Source organism: Pinus tabuliformis, chromosome Q (assembly GCF_031772625.1).
Source record: "Pinus tabuliformis cultivar Carrire ecotype Pingquan chromosome Q, CPIR1, whole genome shotgun sequence".
Classification (NCBI taxonomy): domain Eukaryota; kingdom Viridiplantae; phylum Streptophyta; class Pinopsida; order Pinales; family Pinaceae; genus Pinus; species Pinus tabuliformis.
In genome coordinates, this window is record NC_142296.1 from 19,162,839 (window position 1) to 19,185,412 (window position 22,574).

At 41.2% G+C, this 22,574-nt stretch overlaps 1 protein-coding gene across 1 annotated transcript in view; it reads left to right on the forward strand.

Moving 5' to 3' along the window:
* Nucleotides 1–22,574, forward strand: part of LOC149218067 (uncharacterized) — a 162,095-nt gene that overhangs the window by 36,199 nt on the left and 103,322 nt on the right. The window lies entirely within an intron of this gene.

Consider the following 22,574-nt stretch of genomic DNA (forward strand, 5'->3'; position numbering starts at 1 on the left):
GCAGTGATAGGTGGCAAACCTCCTGGAGTCTCTATGTGTTGTTTCTTCATGGACTAAGGGGCAACTAGAGATCTGATCGGAAGTGAAGGACCGACAGGATGAGATACGCCATAGAGGCTGTGATTGTGCACTAGAGCAACGAGATTGTCATTGTATCTTGTATTCTTGTACTTGTGGATATTTGAGGGCCATTATCCCTTGTACGGGAGCCCTAGACTATTGTATTATATGTTGATAATATAACGAAGTTGGGTTACATATATTGTTGTTATTGTTACTATTGTGCACGTGATTGATTTACTGCATTATATTGTTTCGTTGTGCAAAGTAGCTTTGTTGAGATTCTTGGTTTGGTAGCGTCATAGATTTAAGATTCTATCCTAGACACCAGGGTCATGGAAAGTCAACAGGGTCATCAAACTTTCTTGCATGGAAGAAGAAGACAAATTTTGTCCTCATAGAAAATGAAGTCATTGAACATGTTAAGGGATCAATCACTAAGCCTCTAAAGGAAGAAGCTTAAGCTCTAGGAAAGTATATGAAAGGGGGAATAAGGGCTTAAAGGATTCTCATAAAATCCATCAAATATCCCCTCATTCCGTATGTAGCAAAGTTAGAGACATGAAAAGAAATGTATGAGAAGCGAGCAGAATTATTCTCTGTAAGTACTGCTGGAGAAGTGATATCTTTGAGAAACAAGCTATATAAAATGAAGATCTCAAAGGAAGATGGAATGGCTTCATACTTTATGAGGGTATTAGAAATAAGAGACCAACTACAAGAATTGGAAGAAATAATGTCCGATAAAGAAATAACCACCATAGTGCTCAATGCACTACTAGAGGAATGGGGCAACTTTGCATCAAGCATCTATGGAAAGAAGGAAGCTACCCCATTCAATGAACTTTGGTCATTGTGTAAGATTGAAGAAACTAGGTTGAAGGCAAAAAGCGATGTAGGATCAAACGAGCAAGTTCAAGCATTTTCTGCCATGGCTAGGAGGAAAGGAAAGTTTGGAAGGTTTGGTCCTCAGAAAAAGAACAAGAAGGATATGTCAAAGATCCAATGCTATGGTTGTCATGAATATGGGCACTACAAGAGAAACTGTGCTAAACTCAAGAAGGACAACAATAAAAGAGGATGGGAAGGAGGCAATATCATCGAAGAAGTGGAAGAACTTGAAAAGAAGAAATCAAAGGAGGAAGTGAGAGATCTCTACTATGAGTAAGATAATCTCCTTCACTAAGCTCTTTTTAGTTTTTGTAAATAATAGCTATCATGGTAAGTATGATAGGATGCATCATATTGGAAGCATACAATTGAAGCAAGAGCTCATGACATCATTATAGAAGCTCAAAAGGATAGCTGAAATAGATGTCTACATGGATGTAGTTGTCATCATAACAAGAAAGTAACTCTTGGTTACTTCATGAAAAACATAAGTAGTACTTACTGATAAAAGAAAGTCATCTAGCATGATAGAAATTCATCATACATCATCATTGTGAAGAAGGAGCATTTACAAGATGAGGATAAATAAAGATCCTCCATTGGAATCTTCATTAGAAGGTTCATCTCTCTTGGACAAAGCAAGTGTCTCACTGATAGTCTACATTCCACCTTGTTTGGGATCCTGTGTTTAGAAGGATGATGGTATGATGACAACAAAGTACAACATGCTGAGTTGGTTGAAGTACGTTCTTATTCAAGCTAAGAAAGGAAGTTGTTGAAGGAAGTCTAGATGACCAAAAGAAGAAAAGAGATATGTATATATTTGATATATTAAGTCATGTCATCATATGGTTGCAGATAGCATGGGTAAATGCTCTACCTGATGAACATGGATCTCTTTGTTAGTTTTTGGTAGCTTCAGATGTGCTCTAGCCATGAAAATCGGTGGAGAGGCTAAGGCACATGAGTTCTAAAGAACCCATAAACCATTTGGTGAAATTCTGCCCGGATTGTATTTTATTAAAATAATTAATATTTTTAATGGGGTTCCTAAGTCTGAACTTAGGAAAATTAAAGTATTAATGGGTATTAATTAAAATATGGGTGAGAATGTTCGAGAAGGCAGATCAAGTCAAGATTTAATCTTAACCGTTGATTAGAGACTTAATCTCGGTCATTGAAGTCTCAACGAGAAAAGTATAAGAAGGAGGCTTGGGGTTCATTTGAATTACACAGAGAGTTGATTAGTTAGTTTGATATTACTAGGGCAGGGTTTTCTAAGGAATTCAAATAGGTGATCAAGCAGGAAGGATCAGAGGCAATACTGGAAGGAAGTGATTTCCAGTTCCAGTGAATATGCTTTAGAGAAGACAGTGAAGGATCAAAGAGCCAGCGCAGTGCCAAGGAGGGACAACACAACAACTGGAGGAGGTTGACGTAGAATTGCTGGAGGATAGCAGAGATCAGTGCCAGGAATCACGATGGGTGATTGACAGGATAAATCTCGAGTTCTCAGTAGCAGAACGAGCAGCAACCAAGGTGACACAGTCAGAGGGAGTCTCCACGCAGAAGCCATGCAGTGACTGCGTAGGCTCACGCAGAGACTGCGCAGTGGGTCATCCAGGAGTTGGGGCCAGTGTAAAATCTCCAGATTCAATGTGAGAAAATTCTCACTATTTTTCTATCAGTTATCTTCTCTGAGTGGATTGCCATTTTCTCTGGGGCATCCAGATTGTATTCAGAAATTTACTGCCAATAATAGAAACCCTCAGATCTGCTGCATCGGTTTTCCCGCATTGGGTTTTTCCAGGGACGATTGTCCAAAAACAAGTGTGTCAATGTGATTGTTCATATGCTGGTGTTTCTCTTGCCTATTTAATTTTCAGTTCTTAATTTGTGAAGTCTGCAGCTGAATTTATTTTGATATTTACTGAAGCATTGGTAAATAACTTATTATAAGTAGGAGAAATAAATCAATCACTGTAGCAAAATTTTCACACTCTTCCCTTGGAAAGATGCAAGAAAGCATGGTTCACATATTGACAAGATGAAATCAACATAATAGGTCCTCATATGGAATATGAGGTGGTTGACAAAGATGAAGGAACTATTTATAGGAGTTCCTAGGAAAGCAATACATAAAGGAAGAAAGAAGAAGTTCGCTAAGGTTGCAACTAATGCCAAGTAAGACAAGGAATCAACATCCGAGGACTAGAAGGACCCGATGTGACATCTCCATGGAAAAGGTATGAAGACCTTGATGAAATTTGGAAAGAAAAAAGACCCTTGACATTGGAAGTCTTGGAGATATGTTTATATTTATGCAGGATGTTGATGTTGCAAGCAAGCAAAATGTCATGATGAAAGGCCATCACAAAAAGTAACTGTGATTTGATGTTCATTTTTAATTTTTGAACAACATCTGGATGGGTTAATACAGGGCTACTAAAAAAGGATTGTAGATGTCACCTACAGCTAGCACTCATGTGGTTGGATGAAAGATCCTAAAGGAAACATGACTTGGAAGAGGTAGCATTATGAAGAAAAGCCAGATGTGGACTAGAAGATCACTTTCTGATGAAAATAAGAATGACATGACTGATATGGTTCGTGAAGGAAAGTGATGGATGGTCGATGCCCTACGACTAATGAAGGCTCCATAATGAAAAATATGAACTTCATGACATCAAAAGAAGGAACCCCACAAGCAGCTGAGAGTACCATGATCTCCACCTAGAGCAGAAAGCTGTTGGAAGCAAGTCCCTAGTTAAGAGGGAGCTTGGACAAGTTCCTGGATAAGAGGGAGCTTGGGGACATTCCTTTATAGGACTGGGTATATCTTCCCTAATTGAGAGGGAGACATAGACACATCATTCTTATCTTCACATGGTGAAGAAAGAATGGAGGATTGGGTAGGCATCTGGCATCCGATACTCTTTAAGGATGTGGTAGGGCATCCAAGATAAGAGTAGTTGAAGAGGATCTATATTCTTTGAGGACTGGGAATCCAAGATAAGAATAGTCTTGGAAGGACATACCATGTGAACACCCGGGTGGGGTATGTGCCTTGAGAGACAACGATGATGGCGTCTGTTAGTCATTGGTCTTGCCAGCATTGTGCTTTGATTTTGTGCAGAGATAGAGCTATTATTCAAGGCCTCGCTATGTGACAACGCTGGTTGATATAATGCAAAAAGATGGCTTACCAAGCCAACCCTTCTTATGAGAATTCTTTAGATTGAGAATGTCCAAGTACCTTGTATGGGTTATGAATACCTCTTTAGTTAAGAGGGAGTGTTGAAATATGTAACTAGGTTCGGTCTTCATAATGAGATATGTAATCATGATTTTATATATTTAATGAAAAGACAAAAATAAATTTATTCTTGTTATTCTTGAAGCATGGGTTTCATGCTCAAGGGAAATTTATTTTAGGTCAAGCTCGCATTGAGAGCTTCTAGGGCTTTTCATTGAGTCTACAAGTCAAGAGAGTCATTGTCCTGTATGGAAGACCCATTTGGGCATATTACATATTGTAAAGAAAAATTTATTTGAGTCAAAAGACCCTCCAAGACCTCGTCATGTTGCAAAGGTCAAGTCGGCCTACTCAAGTGGACAAGTAGGCCTAAAGGGTACAATTCGACCTAGCAGAAAGGCTATATATAAGAGAGAATTCGACCTCACTTTTGACACTCACTTCACTCACACAAGTTTGATCACAAGAGAGAGAAAGGTGCAAAGAAGAGAAGGACGAAGATTGAAGAAAAGGACGAAATTTTTTGGATTTGTTTTGGGCTACTTCTCCACACGTGCGAAAGGATTATGGCACATATTGCAGCTAAAGAGGACGAGTTGCAGAAGTCAAGTTAGGGCATCTTCAAGGAAATTTTGCAAGCCGAGTTCTCTAGGAGAGAGAATCAACTCAAGCAAAGAGGAAAGGGGGAAGAATCTATCTTTGTTTTCCACACATGCAAAGGCTAGGGTTTCTGCAGAAGATTCTGCTAGGCAGGTCGAAGTTGCAGAAGAATTTGCTGGACATATCGAAGTTGCAAAAGGATTTGTTGGGAGGTCGAAGTTGAAGAAGAATCTACTGGGGATCGAAATTGCAGAAGTTGCTGAGGTCAAGGTTGTTGGAAAGCAGGAAAGATTTGACTTGGTCTTGCAGGGTCTTGGTTAAGGTTCATAGGTCTTGTAATTCATCAATTGAAGTTCTATAAGAAGAGAATAATTCTTGTGGGTTTTCCTTTCAGTTAAAGAGGTTTTGGGGTTGGTTGATCGCCTATATCTTGTGTCCTCTTGTCTTATTGTTCTTTATGGTTTGGTAACTGTTTGATGAAGAGAATACTAATAATTAGAAGTAAATGAAGAAGCTAGTCAAGTATAATTATATCACAAGTAGTTATCGAAGAAGAGAAATCACCTAATTTGTTGCCCCCTAGATTTCTCAACATACTCAGATGGCTTGACGCTTATAGGAAAATTTCCATGGATGTGCTAAGACTATCTAGAGGTCGTGTTCAAATGTGGTTGTCCTTTGGTTTAATATGCATCTAGAGGGTGTTTCTTCACCCTCCTCAAATAATATCTACCAGATCACACACACACTAGATCTAACAACATGATTCTATCAATCGCGCAACAACATGAGGATTCACGAACATATGACAACTACTAGCACCATAGTCATCCTCCTTGCAATATGGGTCAATGTAACAACATATTTAATTCTTCTTTGACATGATATCATTCTTCTCCATGCATCTACAAGTTTCTTCTTGTAGGAACCTCTTATTAGTATGTGGTGCTTGGGGGCATCCCACAACATTAGGTGCAAGCACATGGACAATCCAACAGACCCATCAAGCAACAAAAAACATTATACTCTCTCTACACTAATCCCACATGTTTAGAGGATTAGATACATTGAAATGGCATGATCACGACCCCTCTCATGAGAGATTCAGGGTTGTACTGGTTCTTACAACATGTAGAGAAATGGGAGAATAGACATGGTTGCTGCACACACCAAAACCTTGTGTTGTGTCATCTATTCAACATCAAACAATGTTACATATTTATACACAAAGCTTTTCCTTAAGATATGCACACTATCTTAGCACATTAACAAACTATTGAGAGAATATCCCAACCACACTCCAAAATAAGACCCAACTAGTTGGAGAGAATCTCCCATATCCAACTAGATCCAACAACCTCCTAAAACCTAGAATAAAGCTATTCATGTTGAGGCAAACTCTACATTGCAATGACCAATATTAATAACAATCACAACCTTTAGTATGGTCAAATATCACACATAAGACAAGTAGGAGTTACTGATTCCATCACGTGCAACATATGAGGATTGTGCCGCATTCACAAATTCCTTTTGGTGTATTAGAAGGAATAAAATAACCCCCAATTTTACAAAAAAAAAATTGAGAAAGCATGTTAATGGTAAAATCCAAAATGGCAAATACAATTTCTTATTAATGACTGCTTCTATACTAACTGCTTTTAGAGTTGGCAATGTTAGATTTTTGGATCTGATAGGAGCAGACAAGTGTTCTAGTCTCAGATGATGTCTAAGAGGCTAAGGAAGAAGAGATCTCCAAAACCCAGAAAAGGTTTCGCGAGAAAATACTTGGAGACGCCTTTATTAAATTAATTAGCCAATAATTAAAAAGTCCCTAAGTCTAATTTAGGAAAATTGGTTATTTAAAGTGAATTAATTAAGGAAGTTCGATTTTGCTCTAGAGGTTTCTATTGATGAAGTCAAACTAATCTTAGCCATCAATTGAGATGTAATCATGGCCATTGAGACTCCAATGAGAGATTATAAGAGTAGCTCGAAGGGTTTGGAGAAGACATCAATTGTGAGTTGAGCAGTTTGACTACCCAGTTGCAGGTATTCAGCATGGGCGCAATTGAAGCTAGGGAAAGCATTAGAGCAAGGGTTTCAGTAGAGATTTGAGAGTAGGAGCCCAAAGGAATTTTCCTCTGTATTTTCTGGTGTCCAGGAGACAAGAAAGATGACATTGAATTTATCTACAGAGGAGGCCGAATACAATAGTGCGAGTTGTTGGAGGAGCCATGTTTTAGTTGCCAATTGCCAGATCAGTGTCCCGAAGGTAGAGCAAGTGGGTTTCAGAGGCAGAGGGAGGCAAGACGATTTGTCTGGAGGTGATTCTAGGGCTATACGAATTTTTCCTCAGCTAAATGTATGCATTCCAGCAAAAAGTGCGAATTCCAGGAGGAGGTGCGGGTGGCTAGGGGAGGCCATATCGATTGCGGAGGGAGACAAGGGTGTCTTCTATTTTGCCAGTAAAGATTGCCGGAGCTTTGCCAGATTGGCAAGTAGATCATTGTACTCTTGAATTTGCTGAGGATAATAATAAAACCCTTATTTGCTGCACTGGTTTTCCCTTCGGGGTTTTTCCAGGGACAATTGTCCAGAAACAATGGTGTTCTATTTTTGTGTTTGCGCATGTTTTCTCAGTGTCGTATTTTAGATTCCACAATGTTTTTATTGTGAAGAATGCAATAGTTAATTTATCGTTATTTGTCGAATAATAATTCAGAAGACAAATAAACTGCTAATATTAGAAGATAAATATCCAGTTTATTGCATTCAAGGAATTTTCACAGGCATGCGAGCCATCAGTGTTGATCAGTCCTTGTTGCTTTTGCAATATTTGGTGAATTGGAGTTCCTTAGTGCACTTGCTAGTGTCTAGCATTGACTTGCTAAGTGTTGGAGATATGAAATGGCTATGAACACAAAACAGTGGTTGTAAACCTCAATATATAAGGCAATTCAACAATTAAGGTTAATAACTATGTAAAAAGAAATGCAGTAAAGTGGAATAAGATATAGGAGAAGAAAACAATATTAAGTAGAACAAAAAAATGAAATTAAGAGAGAAAATATTGAGAAATGTGAAATGAAAGGTCAAGCCTATTGTGTGAAAATTCTATTGCAGCTAATATGGTTATTATTCTCCTATCTTTTTACAGGTTATTTGTTCCAGTAAATTTATTTACTGCAAATATTGAATAAAAACACTATTGCAATATTCACCAAATAATAAATCATAGGAACTGAGAAAACATCACATAAAATAAACACCGAGATTTTTGGACAAATTGTCCCTGTAAAAACCTTAATGTGGGGAAAACCAATTTTGCAAATGGGGGTTTTATTATTCTTCAACAAATTTGTAATTGGAAATTACATAAACTGCTTGCCGTAAACTGGCTAAGCATCGAAAAATTATTTTCTTCACTTCTGCAAGCTAATTAGACCTCCTTGAAGCTATTCGGCCCCTTAGAATTAATTCGACCCTCCTGTACAACCTTGAATCGACCCATACGTGACCCTAGAGAATAACTCGACCTCCACTGGCAACTTGCACCTCCTGGCGAAATAATTTGGCCTCCACTAGAAAATTGATCTTCACTGGCAAATTCGGCTTTCCTCCTGCAAATCGACCTCTGAAAAATTTGTCCTCTCTTGCAAATCGACCTCCTTCTGGGAATTCACACCACTGGAGAAATTTGGCTCACTGCAAAATAATTTAACCTCCCTCTGTCACTGAGAAACTAGATATTGCTATGAAGAAATCGCTCCAGCAAATTCGTCATTAATCATTGTTGAACCCCTCTGCTGATGTCCCATGCTATCACTATGCCCTTGCTTACTCGAATTGTTTCTCCAAAGATGCCCATCGACTTCTTCTTATAATCTCTCCTTGAGCAATCAATGGCCACGATCTAATCACAATCGATGGCTAAGATCATCTTGACTCCATCAAATCACTTTTATAGAATTCACTAGAGAGAAATCGACTTGTCTCAATTTACACTGATTAATTAGCCCATTTACCTAAGTTAGATATAGGAAAATAATCAAAACTGGTTAATAAATCTAATTAAGACATTTTCAATTAGAAAAATAAACTGGCCTGGAGATAATTAATCCTTTTATGTCCCTGGTCTCATTGACACCACTTAAGACTAGAACACCTGTCCAAGCTACACAAACTAATAGATTGGCCTTCTCATTACCCCAACTTTCCCTATTTCTTCCTATACTTTCACTCTTAAAGGGTCTTGTTACCTCCTAAACTAGTAGGGTTTCCAAGGTCCTTGCTATTGAAAATTTAATAGTCCTCTAAAGTGATAATTGTTTCTTATGATTTTCTTAGATTGATCTTTTCTTATATTTATTATCCATCATAAAACAATTACACAAAGAACTTCAACAAAATACAAATGCTAGAGGATCATAAAGAGACAATCACACAAGAAAACAAGAATTTACCCTGGGAAAACCCACATGGGGGAAAACCCAACAATCCTTTCCTTATAGAATCAATTCAACAAGAGAGACATCAAAGTCAAGATCATAGACAAACTGACCAACAAGATGACAACCCAAGGCAATCCACAAGATGGCAAGTCAAACTCCACAAAAATGTCCTCAAAGAGCTCCAACAACTCGATCTAGGTTTGCAATTGTTAATTTTAGTTAACAATGGTATGTTCTATGCTTACCACAATTTACTTCAATGTTCCGTTAGCAACCTAATAACAATTTCCAATTATTTCCAGTAACAATCACATAAACCATTAATCACATTGACAATAAATGCAGATAGAACATAAAACAAAATGCAGAAGACAAGCCAAGACAAGAGGAACCAGATTGGGCGGATGCCAGGGAAAAACCCTTTGATCAAGTCTTCTTATTATTATTCAATAGTTCAGTAGAGAGAGAGTACAAAAGTCAATGGAATTGCCTAATACAAAGTCAAATAAGCCTTGTCAAATTCTGCAGTCAACTGCAGTCAAACTTCTGCCCTAACTAGAAAGTCAATGCTGGTCAAAACAACAGTCAAACACCTCCTTTGAAGCTCGGTCAAAGGCAATCAAACTTGGCCTCAAAATCAACCCCAAATAGTCACAAAAGCTCTGGTTAAACTCGGTCAACCTATGGTCAACTCTGTGGTTAAACAACCTAGAAAACCTCTATTTCTATGCTAGTCAATGTGGCCTAAGAAAATCGAAATTTTGCCCCAAAAACCATAGTCAAATCTGGTCAAAATCACCTCGGTTAACGCTGGTCAATGCTGGTCAAACTATCTAAAATTTGGCCTGTAATTTCTGCCCAGAAATTCTGTTCTCCTACCCGCATGTGTGAGAGAGAGGGGCTTCCCAAGCTGTATGACTATGAACCAATCTGATGAAGAGAGAGAGAAGAATGTGTGAGTGATGGATGTCCAAATGAGGTGTGAGGTCTCTTGTATTTATACACTTCGTTGTGGGTGAAGAGACACATCCATTGGGCTTCTTGAGCCTACATAATGATGAAGCCAACCTGATCAATTTGCACATGAGTGGGCATAAATTCAAAATCACACTTTTTCTTGTCCGAATGAGATGACCTTTATATCAATCTTGGACCTCTCGAAAAGAGGAATCCAATGCAATCATCATCTCCATCAAATGAGCTGTCCCAAGGTGGAATTTGGCCCTAGTTGCCAATTTTAACACTCCCTCTCAACTAGGGAGAATTCCACCTACCAATCCATTTGTCATCATCATGCCATCATGTCGTCATGTACCATATCTGACATCTCATCTCTGGTCTGCTGAACCATGAAGTAATAATGAAGAAGAATCGATTGAGAGTGAGTCACAAGACCTTACCACTTAACAAAAGTCAGTCCAAAGGTAGAACCTCAAATGATCCCAGATCAAGTTGTTAAACACCATGCATCCTAGACATAGGGAGTATGACAGTACACGATGCGTCCATCAGTAGTGCTATGGTCCCTATCCACGTTTCCCAACTCATTGGCCAGATGAGAGGTACTTCCCATGATTTTCGGACTTCATGGGTAGGATGTATGCTGGGGCATCAGCAGGAGAAGGTGAACCACTCATCCTGCTCATATGCATAGGAAAAGGTGAACCACTCATCCTATGCATATGTCAATCGTAGGGGAAGGTGAACCACTCACCCTACACACGTGTCTAGTAGGGGAAGGTGAACCACTCATCCTACACACGTCACCATGGGGTATCACAGGGGAAGGTGAACCACTCACCCTGTACATAGCGCACCACATAGGGGAAGGTGAGCCACTCACCCTATGGTTGCTCATAGCTCCAAGAAGTACCCTAAGCCCCCAGGAGCTCCCAGAGCTCAGTGTCCAACTCAAGAGGGACCCTCATGGGAGGGTCTATCCACGACTCCAAGTCTCTCTTGGAGGGTTAAAAATTTGACCTTGCCCAAGGGCTTTGTGAGGATATCTGCGACTTGCTTATCAGTCCTGATGTGTTGGAGCCTTATTGCTCTTCGTTGTACTGGTCGAAGGATAAAGTGGTACCTGATACCAATGTGCTTGGAGCGATCGTGGAACACAGGATTCTCTGAAAGGTGAATCCCACTTTGGTTGTCACAGAAGATCACGATGGTATCCAATATGTGCTCAAATAGCTCACTGAAGAGCTTCCTCAACCAAATAGCTTCACAACAGGGCATACTAGCTACAATGTATTCGACCTCGGCGGTGCTTAGTGCAACCGATTTTTGCTTTCTGCTCATCCAAGAAATTGAAGCAAATCCCAATGAGAAGCAACATCCAGACATGCTCTTACAATCCACCACACTGCTAGCCCAGTCAGCATTTGTATATCCATGCAGCCTCAAATTCCCGACAGTGTATCTTAGTCCATAATGGATTGTGCCTCGGAGATATCTCAAGAGATTCTTAGCAGCAATCCAATGTATGTGATGAGGCTCGACCATAAATTGACTCAACATGTTCACAGCAAAGCATATATCAGGACAAGAGTTTAGCAAGAACATTAGGCCCCCCACAAGTTGTCTATATTTGGAAGGGTTAGCCAAAATGAGCCCAACAACACTTCCACATAGCTTCTTGAAGTTGAGTTTCATCGGAGTAGGCATAGACTTGCAATCCACCATCGCACATCTTTCAAGAAACTTCACAATGTATTTTCCTTGAGAAAGGAAAATCTCACCTGGCTTTTGTGAGACCTCCAAGCCTAGGAAGTAGTGCATCAGTCCTAGGTCCTTCACCTCGAACTCGGAAGCCAACTTCCTCTTGCATTGACAAATGAGAGGGTCTGCACCTGTCAGAAAGAGATCATCCACAACAAAGCATATATCAGGACAAGAGTTTAGCAAGAACATTAGGCCCCCCACAAGTTGTCTATATTTGGAAGTGTTTGCCAAAATGAGCCCAACAACACTTCCACATAGCTTCTTGAAGTTGAGTTTCATCGGAGTAGGCATAGACTTGCAATCCACCATCCCACATCTTTCAGGCAACTTCACAATGTATTTTCCTTGAGAAAGGAAAATCTCACCTGGCTTTTGCCAGACCTCTAAGCCTAGGAAGTAGTGCATCAGTCCTAGGTCCTTCACCTCGAACTCGGAAGCCAACTTCCTCTTGCATTGACAAATGAGAGGGTTTGCACCTGTCAAAAAGAGATCATCAACATAAAGGACCAGAATGAGAGGCCTGTCATTCTCAACCTTGAAATATAGGTTAGGGTCACCATCGCTCCTTGTAAGTCCCAGCTTCATAAGATAACTATCAATCTTCTTATACCAAGCCCTGGGGGCTTGCTTCAACCCAAAGAGGGCTTTCTTCATCTTGCATACATGTGTCCTACGATCCTGCACGACGAACCCCTCAGGTTGTTCCAAGTAGACTTCCTCCTTAAGCAAGCTATGCAAGAAAGCAGTCTTAACATCCATTTGGTGTAGGCTCCATCCTTGAAAGGCAACAAGAGCTATAATTGAATGGATAGTGGTATATCGGGCAATTGGTGCAAATATCTCATCATAGTCCACCCCTTCTTTTCGAGAGAAGCCTCGAGCAACGAACTTGGCCTTGTATTTTTTAGTACTTCCATCAGCTCCATGTTTGATTCTATAAAGCCATTTAGAGGTGACCACAAATTTGTCCTTGGGTCTAGGAACCACATCCTAGACATCATTCTTCATGATGGATTCGTACCCTCATTCATCACATCCTTCCATACTTGATGTTTCTCGGCTTTTTCGAATGTACAAGGCTCAGATTGAACAATGGTACTCATGGCAGCAAGGTATCCTTGATACCTGGAGGGCTTCTTACTTTCATGAAATGTCCCTCTTTAAGCAATATGCTTCTCAGCATCTTCAAAAGTGTCTTTGAGCCACAATGGTCTTTTCCTTGAGGAAGAAGGATCACTAGGAGGTGGATCAATGGGATCCATCGGACCTTCAACATTGGTCATAGGCTCTTCGGATGAAGGTTCTTCCTTCTTTCCTGTAGCATCATCGTTTTCTTTTCTTGGAATGGGGAGATCTTTGGCTTTCCCAAGAGAAATGTCTTCATCAAATGTAACATCATGGCTTACTTCCACATCTCATTGACCAGGCACATAGATTCTATATGCCTTTGAGTTTTCACTATAGCCCACAAAAGTTCCTTTCTTTCTGCATGCCCCCAACTTGTTTCTCTTCTCTTTAGGCACATGAAAATATACGAGACAACCAAATATTCTAAAATGAGAAACATCAGGTTTCTTACCAGTGAAAACTTTTTCAGGTGTCTTGAAATCCAATGCTTGATGTGGACACCTATTTGAACATATATAGTGGTATTTGCAGCTTCTCCCCATATGAACTTCGGTAAGCCTAGATCATGAAGCATGGCATGGGTGGCTTCCATGATCGTTCAATTCTTTCTTTCAGCAACTCCATTTTGCTCGGGAGTGTATGCAACAGTTGTCTCCCTCTTAATGCTAGCTTCTCTACAATAGTCATTGAATTCATTTGATTCATATTCGATCCTCAATATTTTGATCTTCTTCCCTGTTTGATTCTCCACCAAGGCTTTGAAAGCACGAAACCATTTGAATACTTATCCTTCTTCTTCAAGAAATAGATCCATGTTTTGCAAGAGAAGTCATCCACAAAAATAACATAATATAAATATCCTCTTAATGATGTTAAGGGAAACTTACTAGATAGGTCAGAATGGACTAGTTGAAAAATATCAAAAGTTTGACTTTCGCTTGAGGGGAACGGTCCCCTTGTTAGTTTCCCAGCTGCACAACCCTGACAAACACCTTCATGTTTCATGTTGAAATCAGGCATCCCTGTGACCATCTTCCTAATCCTAGGTAAGGCTTTGTAATGAAGGTGGGAAAATTTTCGGTGCCACAATTCAGATTGAAGAATAGTGTCGCAAAACATGGCTCCCAATGGACTTCCTCCAACTTGATAAAGACTGTCAACCCTAAATCCAAGTGTAAATGCATCTTTAGGGTTTTTTTTGCCAAAGATGTACCTTTACATCTGTTACCGACCATTTTGTGGGTAATATCCCTAGGATAAATTTTGTCTCTAAGATGGTCCTCAGTCGGCAGCCAACAACCCCTTGCAGCAATCAACTAGCTCACTGTGCCATTTCTTCACGCCCTGAGCTGGCCATGTGGTCCCTCGCACATCTGCCATGATCATATGTTTGAAGGTGGGCCTCACAAAGCTAAAGGTATGCCTTGTCATTCTGAAATCGAGTCTTGTAGTTTTCTTATCATGGACACTTCTGGGTATGGATTAATGGGGGGATTCGGTGGAAAGAATGGGCTAGGTCTGTGCTTCTGTCCCCTAGACCCCTTTTAGGACTTCACCTTGGATTCTAGTCCCGTGGGATCTCTTTTATTGACCACTTGGTTTCAGGATGGTATTTCATGGGAAACCCCGATTTTGGTTGCGTGGTCTCGCTCCCTTATCCACTTATATTACCCCCTTTCCATTCATTATTACCCCATCCATCACTTCTCCCACTTGGGTCCACATTCCTCCATTGGGTCCACATAGGGTCAGCTCACCCCTTCCCCTTGCCCACACCTTGGGTCATGGCTTGGAATGAAGCCCAGAGGTTGATGCAGCTAAAAAGAAAGTCAAAATCATATATGGCCACATTCAACAGGAAAAGTACCACAAAATGCAAAAGATGGCCGGGACAAAAACATTTAGCACGTGGGCAAAAGCCATTACATGAAGCTCTACCCCATCATCATGGCCATCACCCTGGTTCCAAAAGGTTCTATGAACCTTCCTCATCATATAGGAACCCATGATTGTCCCAACCCCTGGAGGGCGATGAACCACCCTACCTTAAAGGGGGGAATTCACTGCTATATCTTATACATCATGCTCTAACCCCTTGAGCCCCGAGCAGTTAATCAAAGAAAATTATAAAAAGGTAAGAGGTATATAAAGAAGGATGGAAAAATCAAGGCTGAGGCACCTCATGTACCACAATTGTTTCTTCTTACACCTTATAAACCCAAGTGTGCGCTTCCCTCTTATTAGCTGCCCCTATGCCCCAGTATGTGACCCAAGGCTACCCCCTCTCATTCCCTACCTTATTTACTTACCTGCCACATACCACCACCTTTTGATGGATGTACCTTGACTATATTATCCCCTTTAGAAGCAAAAACCACCTAATAGGGTACTTGATTAACCCCATTAGGAGTTTAGGAGACATTGGCATACCCAAAGCCCATTATGAAAGTGCAGGCCATTATGAAGTCCCCATCTGTGGTCCATGAAGCTCATTTACTCCTCTAATGACTTGTTGTATTGGAACCCTAGGGGACGCATTGGATCTTATGCAGGATTGCAGATGGTTTCCATTTGGGGTTTGGTCTCCCTATACGGGGTCCTGACCCTCCAAAGGGCTACATTGGCACATATAGGGTGAGCGTTGAGAGCCATGGGCCTCCACAACAGTAGATTGCACTTCATGGATCCTCAACCATTCAGAGATTGCTCGTGGTTTACTTATTGGACAAGGAGGATGCACCTGATTCATCATGCCCAACTGGCCTCAGATCTACACCATACACTTGGCAGATGATCTAGGACTTCCACGATGATGTGGCATCACCTACACCATCATCCTAGCCCTTGAGGGCGACCTACAGGGATCTTCAATTTGTTTGGAGATCCATGCAGACACTTGTGTGCCCCCTCATGCCATTTGGAGCAGCACAGGTCATTACAAGGTGCCAACCCCTTGTTCATTGATTTTGAGGGTCCTATTCTTCATTATGGCACCCATGGACTCTTAGAGGGCCCTACGACATGCATATATTATTATTTGACCTCTTGAGAGGCTTATCTTTTCATTCATGAGCTAGTTTGGTGGGCTTGTCACCAAAAGTTGTATTATTAGCGCATTATTTTATTTTTGGGGCTTATGTAGGCCAATGAGGCTAATTCGATCTCCTTAGATGTGTATAAATACAAGTGAGGTGAGATCATTTCTCATCATCACTTTGGATTGGATCTCTCTCTTCTTTAGAGAATTTCATACTTTTTGCTAGAGGCTGAATTGGAGCATTTATGGATGAATTTTGATGTATGGTTATTGGTTTATCTTCTCTTGGAGCTTTGTTATTGTCATTTGTGAATGGTTGGATATACTCTACTGCATTGTAAGTACGAAATTTTGATGCTATTCTTTATTACTTTTTGTCATATATGCTGGATGGGATTTTCGTTGTTTTAAGGCTAATTGTTGCATGCAAATTGTTGCTTAATATTGTGGGATTGTCTCTATCATAACATTATCTCCATGCATTGGCCCTTGTAGTATGAGCGGAATTTCCCAGAGGTAAAATTTGACCTTGACAAGCCATTTCTCTTGTACATTTGAAGTATAAAAGTTGCAAGATTGCTTTCACTTGACCTAGATGGTTTGTGAAGTAATTTTGAGGCCTCCTTAACTGGAAACCAAGAAATCTTAGACATAATCAACATAGACTCCATTCTCCCAATTACTAAGGCACTGATCTACCAAGGGTGGTCACCAAACTCCTATTCTTTCACCTTCTCCCGAGTCTAGCCACAGTGGGGTGCCTAGGGCATCATTTTCCCGGCAAGTTAGCCATTGAAAATGTTCGATCTTCTAGGGTCTTCTGCGTTGGCCTCTCTTCCAGCCCTCCTCCAGATTTGAAGACATTTTGACAATGGAGTTGGGAGAAAAGCCAAGCCCTAGCTCGAAGACCAAAACTTGTCTTGCCATCCCCAAGGCTAACACTTCCTAGGGTCAAACAACGTCATTGAGTCAAGTACTTTCTTTGTTCCTTCCCACCTTGTCTAGGGTAAGAAAATCATTGATTATTCCATACCTTCCTCATACCCTAGACCGGGCCCACTTGGTCCCGTGTGGTCCCACTCCTTCAAGGGACTATTCTTAAAGAGCCATTCGGGATACCAACTTTAACAAGGATTTAGGGTGTGGGAAAGTCTTTTCAAAGTCTATTCTCATACACCTAACACCCAAAATCCTCCTGCTTTCCCTAGAAGCACATAGTACCTTGTTTAGAAAGTAAGCAAGTCCCATTCTTCAAAACCTTCTCGGAAAGGGTCTGGGTCACTTATACCCATTGGCTTATCATTCATTAGTGACTCCATACATATCGGGTCTCCTCCCATCGGTGAAGGTCTGTAAATAGAAGGGAGCCTTAGCTGCGGTGACAGTGGGCTAAGACTCCATTTGTTGCCCTTGGTCTAGCATTTGCCCTTTAGGGATTCCCCTTAGGTCCCTTGCTAGTTTAAGCGGTAACACCATCAACGAATGCTACCTTGAAGCCTTTATCTTCCATCGCAGAAATAGATACCAGGTTCTTCAAATCGGGCACATACAATACTTCTTGTAGATGGATGGTTTGACCTTGATTCAAGTGAAGAGTGATGGTACCTATTCCTTTCACGAGATTGGTGGCATTATCTCCAAGTATGATTTGCAAGTTAGTCTTCTTTTCAACCAAATTGTCCAGATTGGAGGAAGACTTCGCGATGTTTGCAGATATGCCTCCACAAGTGAGGTGGGGGGATTTGGTGCTGTAGCCCAAAGAGCTATAGAGATTGGGCAGGGTCCTTGAGGAGTCCACATCATGGATCAATACCTTGCTACAGGGGCCCACAATATTTAGTAGCAGGATGGATCAGTGGCAGTTGATGCAGTCAGAGACCAAGTGACAGTTGCAGAGACTAGTAGCAGTCAGATGTTGGGGAGCGTAGTGCAGAGTCAACAACAACTCAAATCTTTCAGTGGCAGTGCAGATGCTAGTAGCAGTCAGAGACTCGGGAGACAGATGCATCATACTGAACACAATTGATTCAGTATTTTGGATGCTTTTCAGTTGCAGATGTTGTAGTTGTAGCAACAACAAATGAGAGGGAGTTGCAGTGCAAATGCAGTGTTGGCAACAGTATGGCAGTGTCAGTAGCAACACAAATGCAACGTATATCAGAGTTGCACAGTGGTTGGTGGGCAGTATGGCTAGACATCAACAACATGACAAGAGATGATACAGAGACAGAGTGTTGTGGCAGGGTGTGCAGCACTAGAACACATTCCTTGCTAAGAGGGAGTGTTAGTTTTTGTAGCGTCGGATGTGAAAATTCCAAACTGGAATCCTATTATAACAATTGGAAATTATTCCCCTAATTGTTAATTTTATTTAACAATTTATTCGCTGTTTGCTACGATAAATACTGAATAAATTGCACTGCAACCTTCATAAATAAAATACCGCGGAAGAAAATAAAACGCTGGAAGCTGAGAAATGCTAGCACACATAAAAATAACACGGTTATTTTTGGACAAAAGTCTCTTAAAAACCCAACTTGGGAAAACTGGTGCAACAAATGAGGGTTTTATTATTATGCAGTAGTGAAAAATCTGAGTACAATCTGGATGCTTAAAACTGGCAATCCATAACAAGAAAATCTGGGGAAAATAATGAAGGGAATTTCCCTTCCCCCACAGGCAATCTCTGGCATGACTTGGCTTTAGAAAACTTGGTCCTCTGACCCTATGCGTCAGCCTCTGTGCTATACTGTGTAGACTGCTGGACGTCAAGTCTCCAACTAGTGTTTGATGAAGTTGTTCTGCCTCCAGCTGTTGAGCAAATCGTCTCTCCGGCCTTCTGGAACCTCTACTCAACCTCTGGAACTGAGAACGATTTTTATCACCAGCAAATTGATCTGCCTTGCTGAAGCTACTGCGCAAAGCCTCTGCGCTGCCTCTCTGGGATAACTTGGCTCTCTTGTCACTGCCCCTCTGGGATAACTTGGTTCTCTTGTCGCTGCCTCTCCAGATTTGGAAATCTTTCGATCTCTAGCTCTCTCTCCGGCAATTGATTGCTGCTACTCTGGAAATCGATCTGCTTAGAAATAGAACCTCTCAAGTATCTTTTCCATCACCACATCGATCTCCTCTTACAATCCTTTGCTGGAGCACCAACGACCAAGATTAAAACTTAATCAATGGGTAGGATCATCTCTGGATCGATTTTTGTGAGTTTCTAGATGATTCACGCCTTGACTTAATTAATACTGGTTAATTAACCATATTCCCTAAGTTTAGACAGAAAATATTTAAAAAACTGTTTAATAATCTAATTAAGTCATTTCTAGGCGGAATTTCCAGAAACGATTTCTGGGTTTTGGAGATCTCATGTATTCTAGTCTCTCCACAAATTTCAAGGCTAGAACACATCCGATGCTACAAAAACTGACACCGGATGTGTTCTAGCCACAAAATTTGGTGGAGAGGCTAGAATACATGAGATCTCCAGATTCCAGAAATTGTTTATGGAAATTCCTCCTAGAAGTGACTTAATTAGATTATTAACCAATTTTTTGATGTTTTTCCTAAGTCTAAACTTAGGAAAACTAGTTAATTAATTAATATTAATTAAGTCAAGGCGAGAATATTCTAGAAACTCACATGGAACGATCCAGAGATGATCCTAGTCATCGATTATGTTTTAATCTTAGCCGTTGGTGCTCCAACAGAAGATTATAAGAGGAGATCGATGTGGTGGTGGAGAACTCACTTGAGACACTTGAGCATTTCGATTTCTTGGCAGATTGATTCCCTGAGTAGCAACAGTTAGTTGCCGAAGAGAGCCAGAGATCGAAGTAGTGAGTGAGGGGCAGGGATAGTCATCCGGAGGAAGATTTCCAGATCCAGAGAGCCAGCAAGAAGAGGGCTGAGTTATCTAGTGAGGCAACAGAGCACTATGCAGTAGCTTCAAAGAGGGCAGTTTGATTAGCTGTAGAGAAATTCTTCTTAGTTCCAGAGGTTCCAGGAGGCTGGAGAGACGATTTCCTCAGCAGTTGGAGGCAAAACGACTTCATCAGAGACTGGCTGGAGGCAAAAGAACTTCATCAGAGACTAGTTGGAGGCTTGACATCAAGCAGACTGCGCAGAGGGTCAGAGGGTTGAGTTTCTAAAGGCAGGTTGTGTCGGGATTGCTGGTGGAGGAAGGATAATTCCCTTCAATAATTTTGCCCAGAATTTCTTGCTGTGGATTGCCAGTTTCAGGCATCCAGATTGTACTCAGGTTTTCACTGCTGCATAATAATAAAAACCCTCATTGCTGCACCGGTTTTCCCAAGTTGGGTTTTTCCGGGGACATTTGTCCAAAAATAATTGTCTCATATTTTATGTGTGTGTGCTAACATTTCTTAGTTTCCAACGCATTATTTTTCCGCAGTATTTTATTTGTGAAGGTTGCAGTGTGTTTATTTCGATATTTTCCGTAGTAGATAAATTGTTAAATTAATTAACAATTAGGAGAAATAATACCAGTTGTTGTAATAGGATTCCAGTTTTGGAATTTTCACACATACAAGTCCTGGGTCATCTACCAAGTGCATGGTACAACTGTAGGGCGGACTGGGCATGGTGAACCAGGTGCATCTTCCTCGTCCAATAGGTGAATCTTGAGCAATCTCTAAACATCTCTGAGGATCCATGGAGTGTTGTCTACTGCTGTGGAGGCCCATGGCTCTCTACACACAACCTACATGTGCCAATGTAGCCCATTGGAGGGTTAGGACCCTGTATAGGGAGACCAAACCCAAAATGGAGACCATCTGCAATCGCGCATAAGATCCAATGCATCCCCTAACTTTCCAATACGACAAGTCATCTAATGAAATTGAGTTAAAGAGCTTACAAATCATAGACAACAAGTGGGCACTTCATAATGGCCCACCTTTCCATAATGGGCTTTGGCATGTGCTAATGTCTCCAAGCTCCAAATGGGTTTAACCAAGTACTCTATTAGGTGGTTTCTACCTTTAAAGGGGATAGCATGTCCAAGGTACATCCTTCAAAGGGTGGTGACATGTGATAGAGAGATGAATGGAGTAGGGAGTGAAAAGGGGTAGCCCTGAGCCACATGTTGGGGTACAAGGGTAGCTAGTAAAATGGAAGCCCACACTTGGGTATATAATGAATAGGAAAGAGCAATCATGGTACATGAGGTGCCCCGACCTTGATTTTTCCACCCTTCTTTATATGCCTTTTGCCTTTTATGATTTTTCTTTGCTTAACTGCTCGGGACTCAAGGGATAAGAGCATGATGTGTAAGGGAGAGCAGTGGATACCCCCGTTAGGGTAGGGTGGTTCATTGCCCACCAGGGGTTGGGATAATCATGGGTTACTGAATGATAAAGGAGGCTCATCTAGGTGCTATAGGAACCAAGGTGGTGGCCATGGTAATGTGGTAGAGCTCATGTGTTAGCTTTTGCCCATGTGCTAAATGTGTTCGTCCCGGCCATTTTTTGCATTTTGTGGTGCATTTCCCTATTGAATGTGGCCAATTATGCTTTTACTTTTCTTTTTAGCTGCATCAACCTCCGAGGCATCATTCTAGGCCTGACCCAAGGTGTGGACAAGGGGAGGGGGAAGGCTAACCTTATGTGGACCCAGGTGGGAGAAATGATGAATGGGGTTATAATGAGTGGAAGGGGAGTGATATATGTGGATGAGGGAGCGGGACCACGCAACCAAAATCAGTGTTTCCCATGTAGTACCATCCCTAAAGCCCAAGGGTCAGTAAAAGAGATCCCATGGGACTACAGTCCAAGGTTAACATCAAAAGGAGGTCTAGGGGATAGGAGCACAAACCTAGCCTATCCCCCTATTAATCCATGCCCAAAAACATCCATGATAAGCAAACTACAATACTCAATTACCAAATGACAAGGCATACCTTTAGGTTCAGGAGGCCCACCTTCAAACATATGATCATGACAGATGGGCGAGGGACCACATGGTTGGCTCAGGTGGCGGAGAAATGACACAATGAGCTAGTTGGTGGTTGCAAGGGGTTGCCGGCTGAGGACCGTCTTGGATAATTTTTTTCTCCTAGGGATATCATCCACGAAGTGGTGGGTAACAGGACCCAAACTAGGTCAAGGGTATGGAGTTGATCGACGAAATAGGGGCTTGACCTAATAGGGAAGAGAATAGGATCAAAGGACTAATTTTCTTTTGAGATTTGAATGCAATGATCCAAGTGAGGACACTAACCCAAACCAACCTAGGGAAAGAATTGGTCTTATGGCTAGGGCTTGCTCTATCTCGAGATTCCACCGTTGGATTTGCCTCAAACTTGGAGGACCTCTAGAGAAGACCCCAACGCAGTAGTGGACCAAAAATCAAGGGCTTTGGATGGCTACAAAGAAATTTGCTTGATGCCCTAGGTGACCTACTA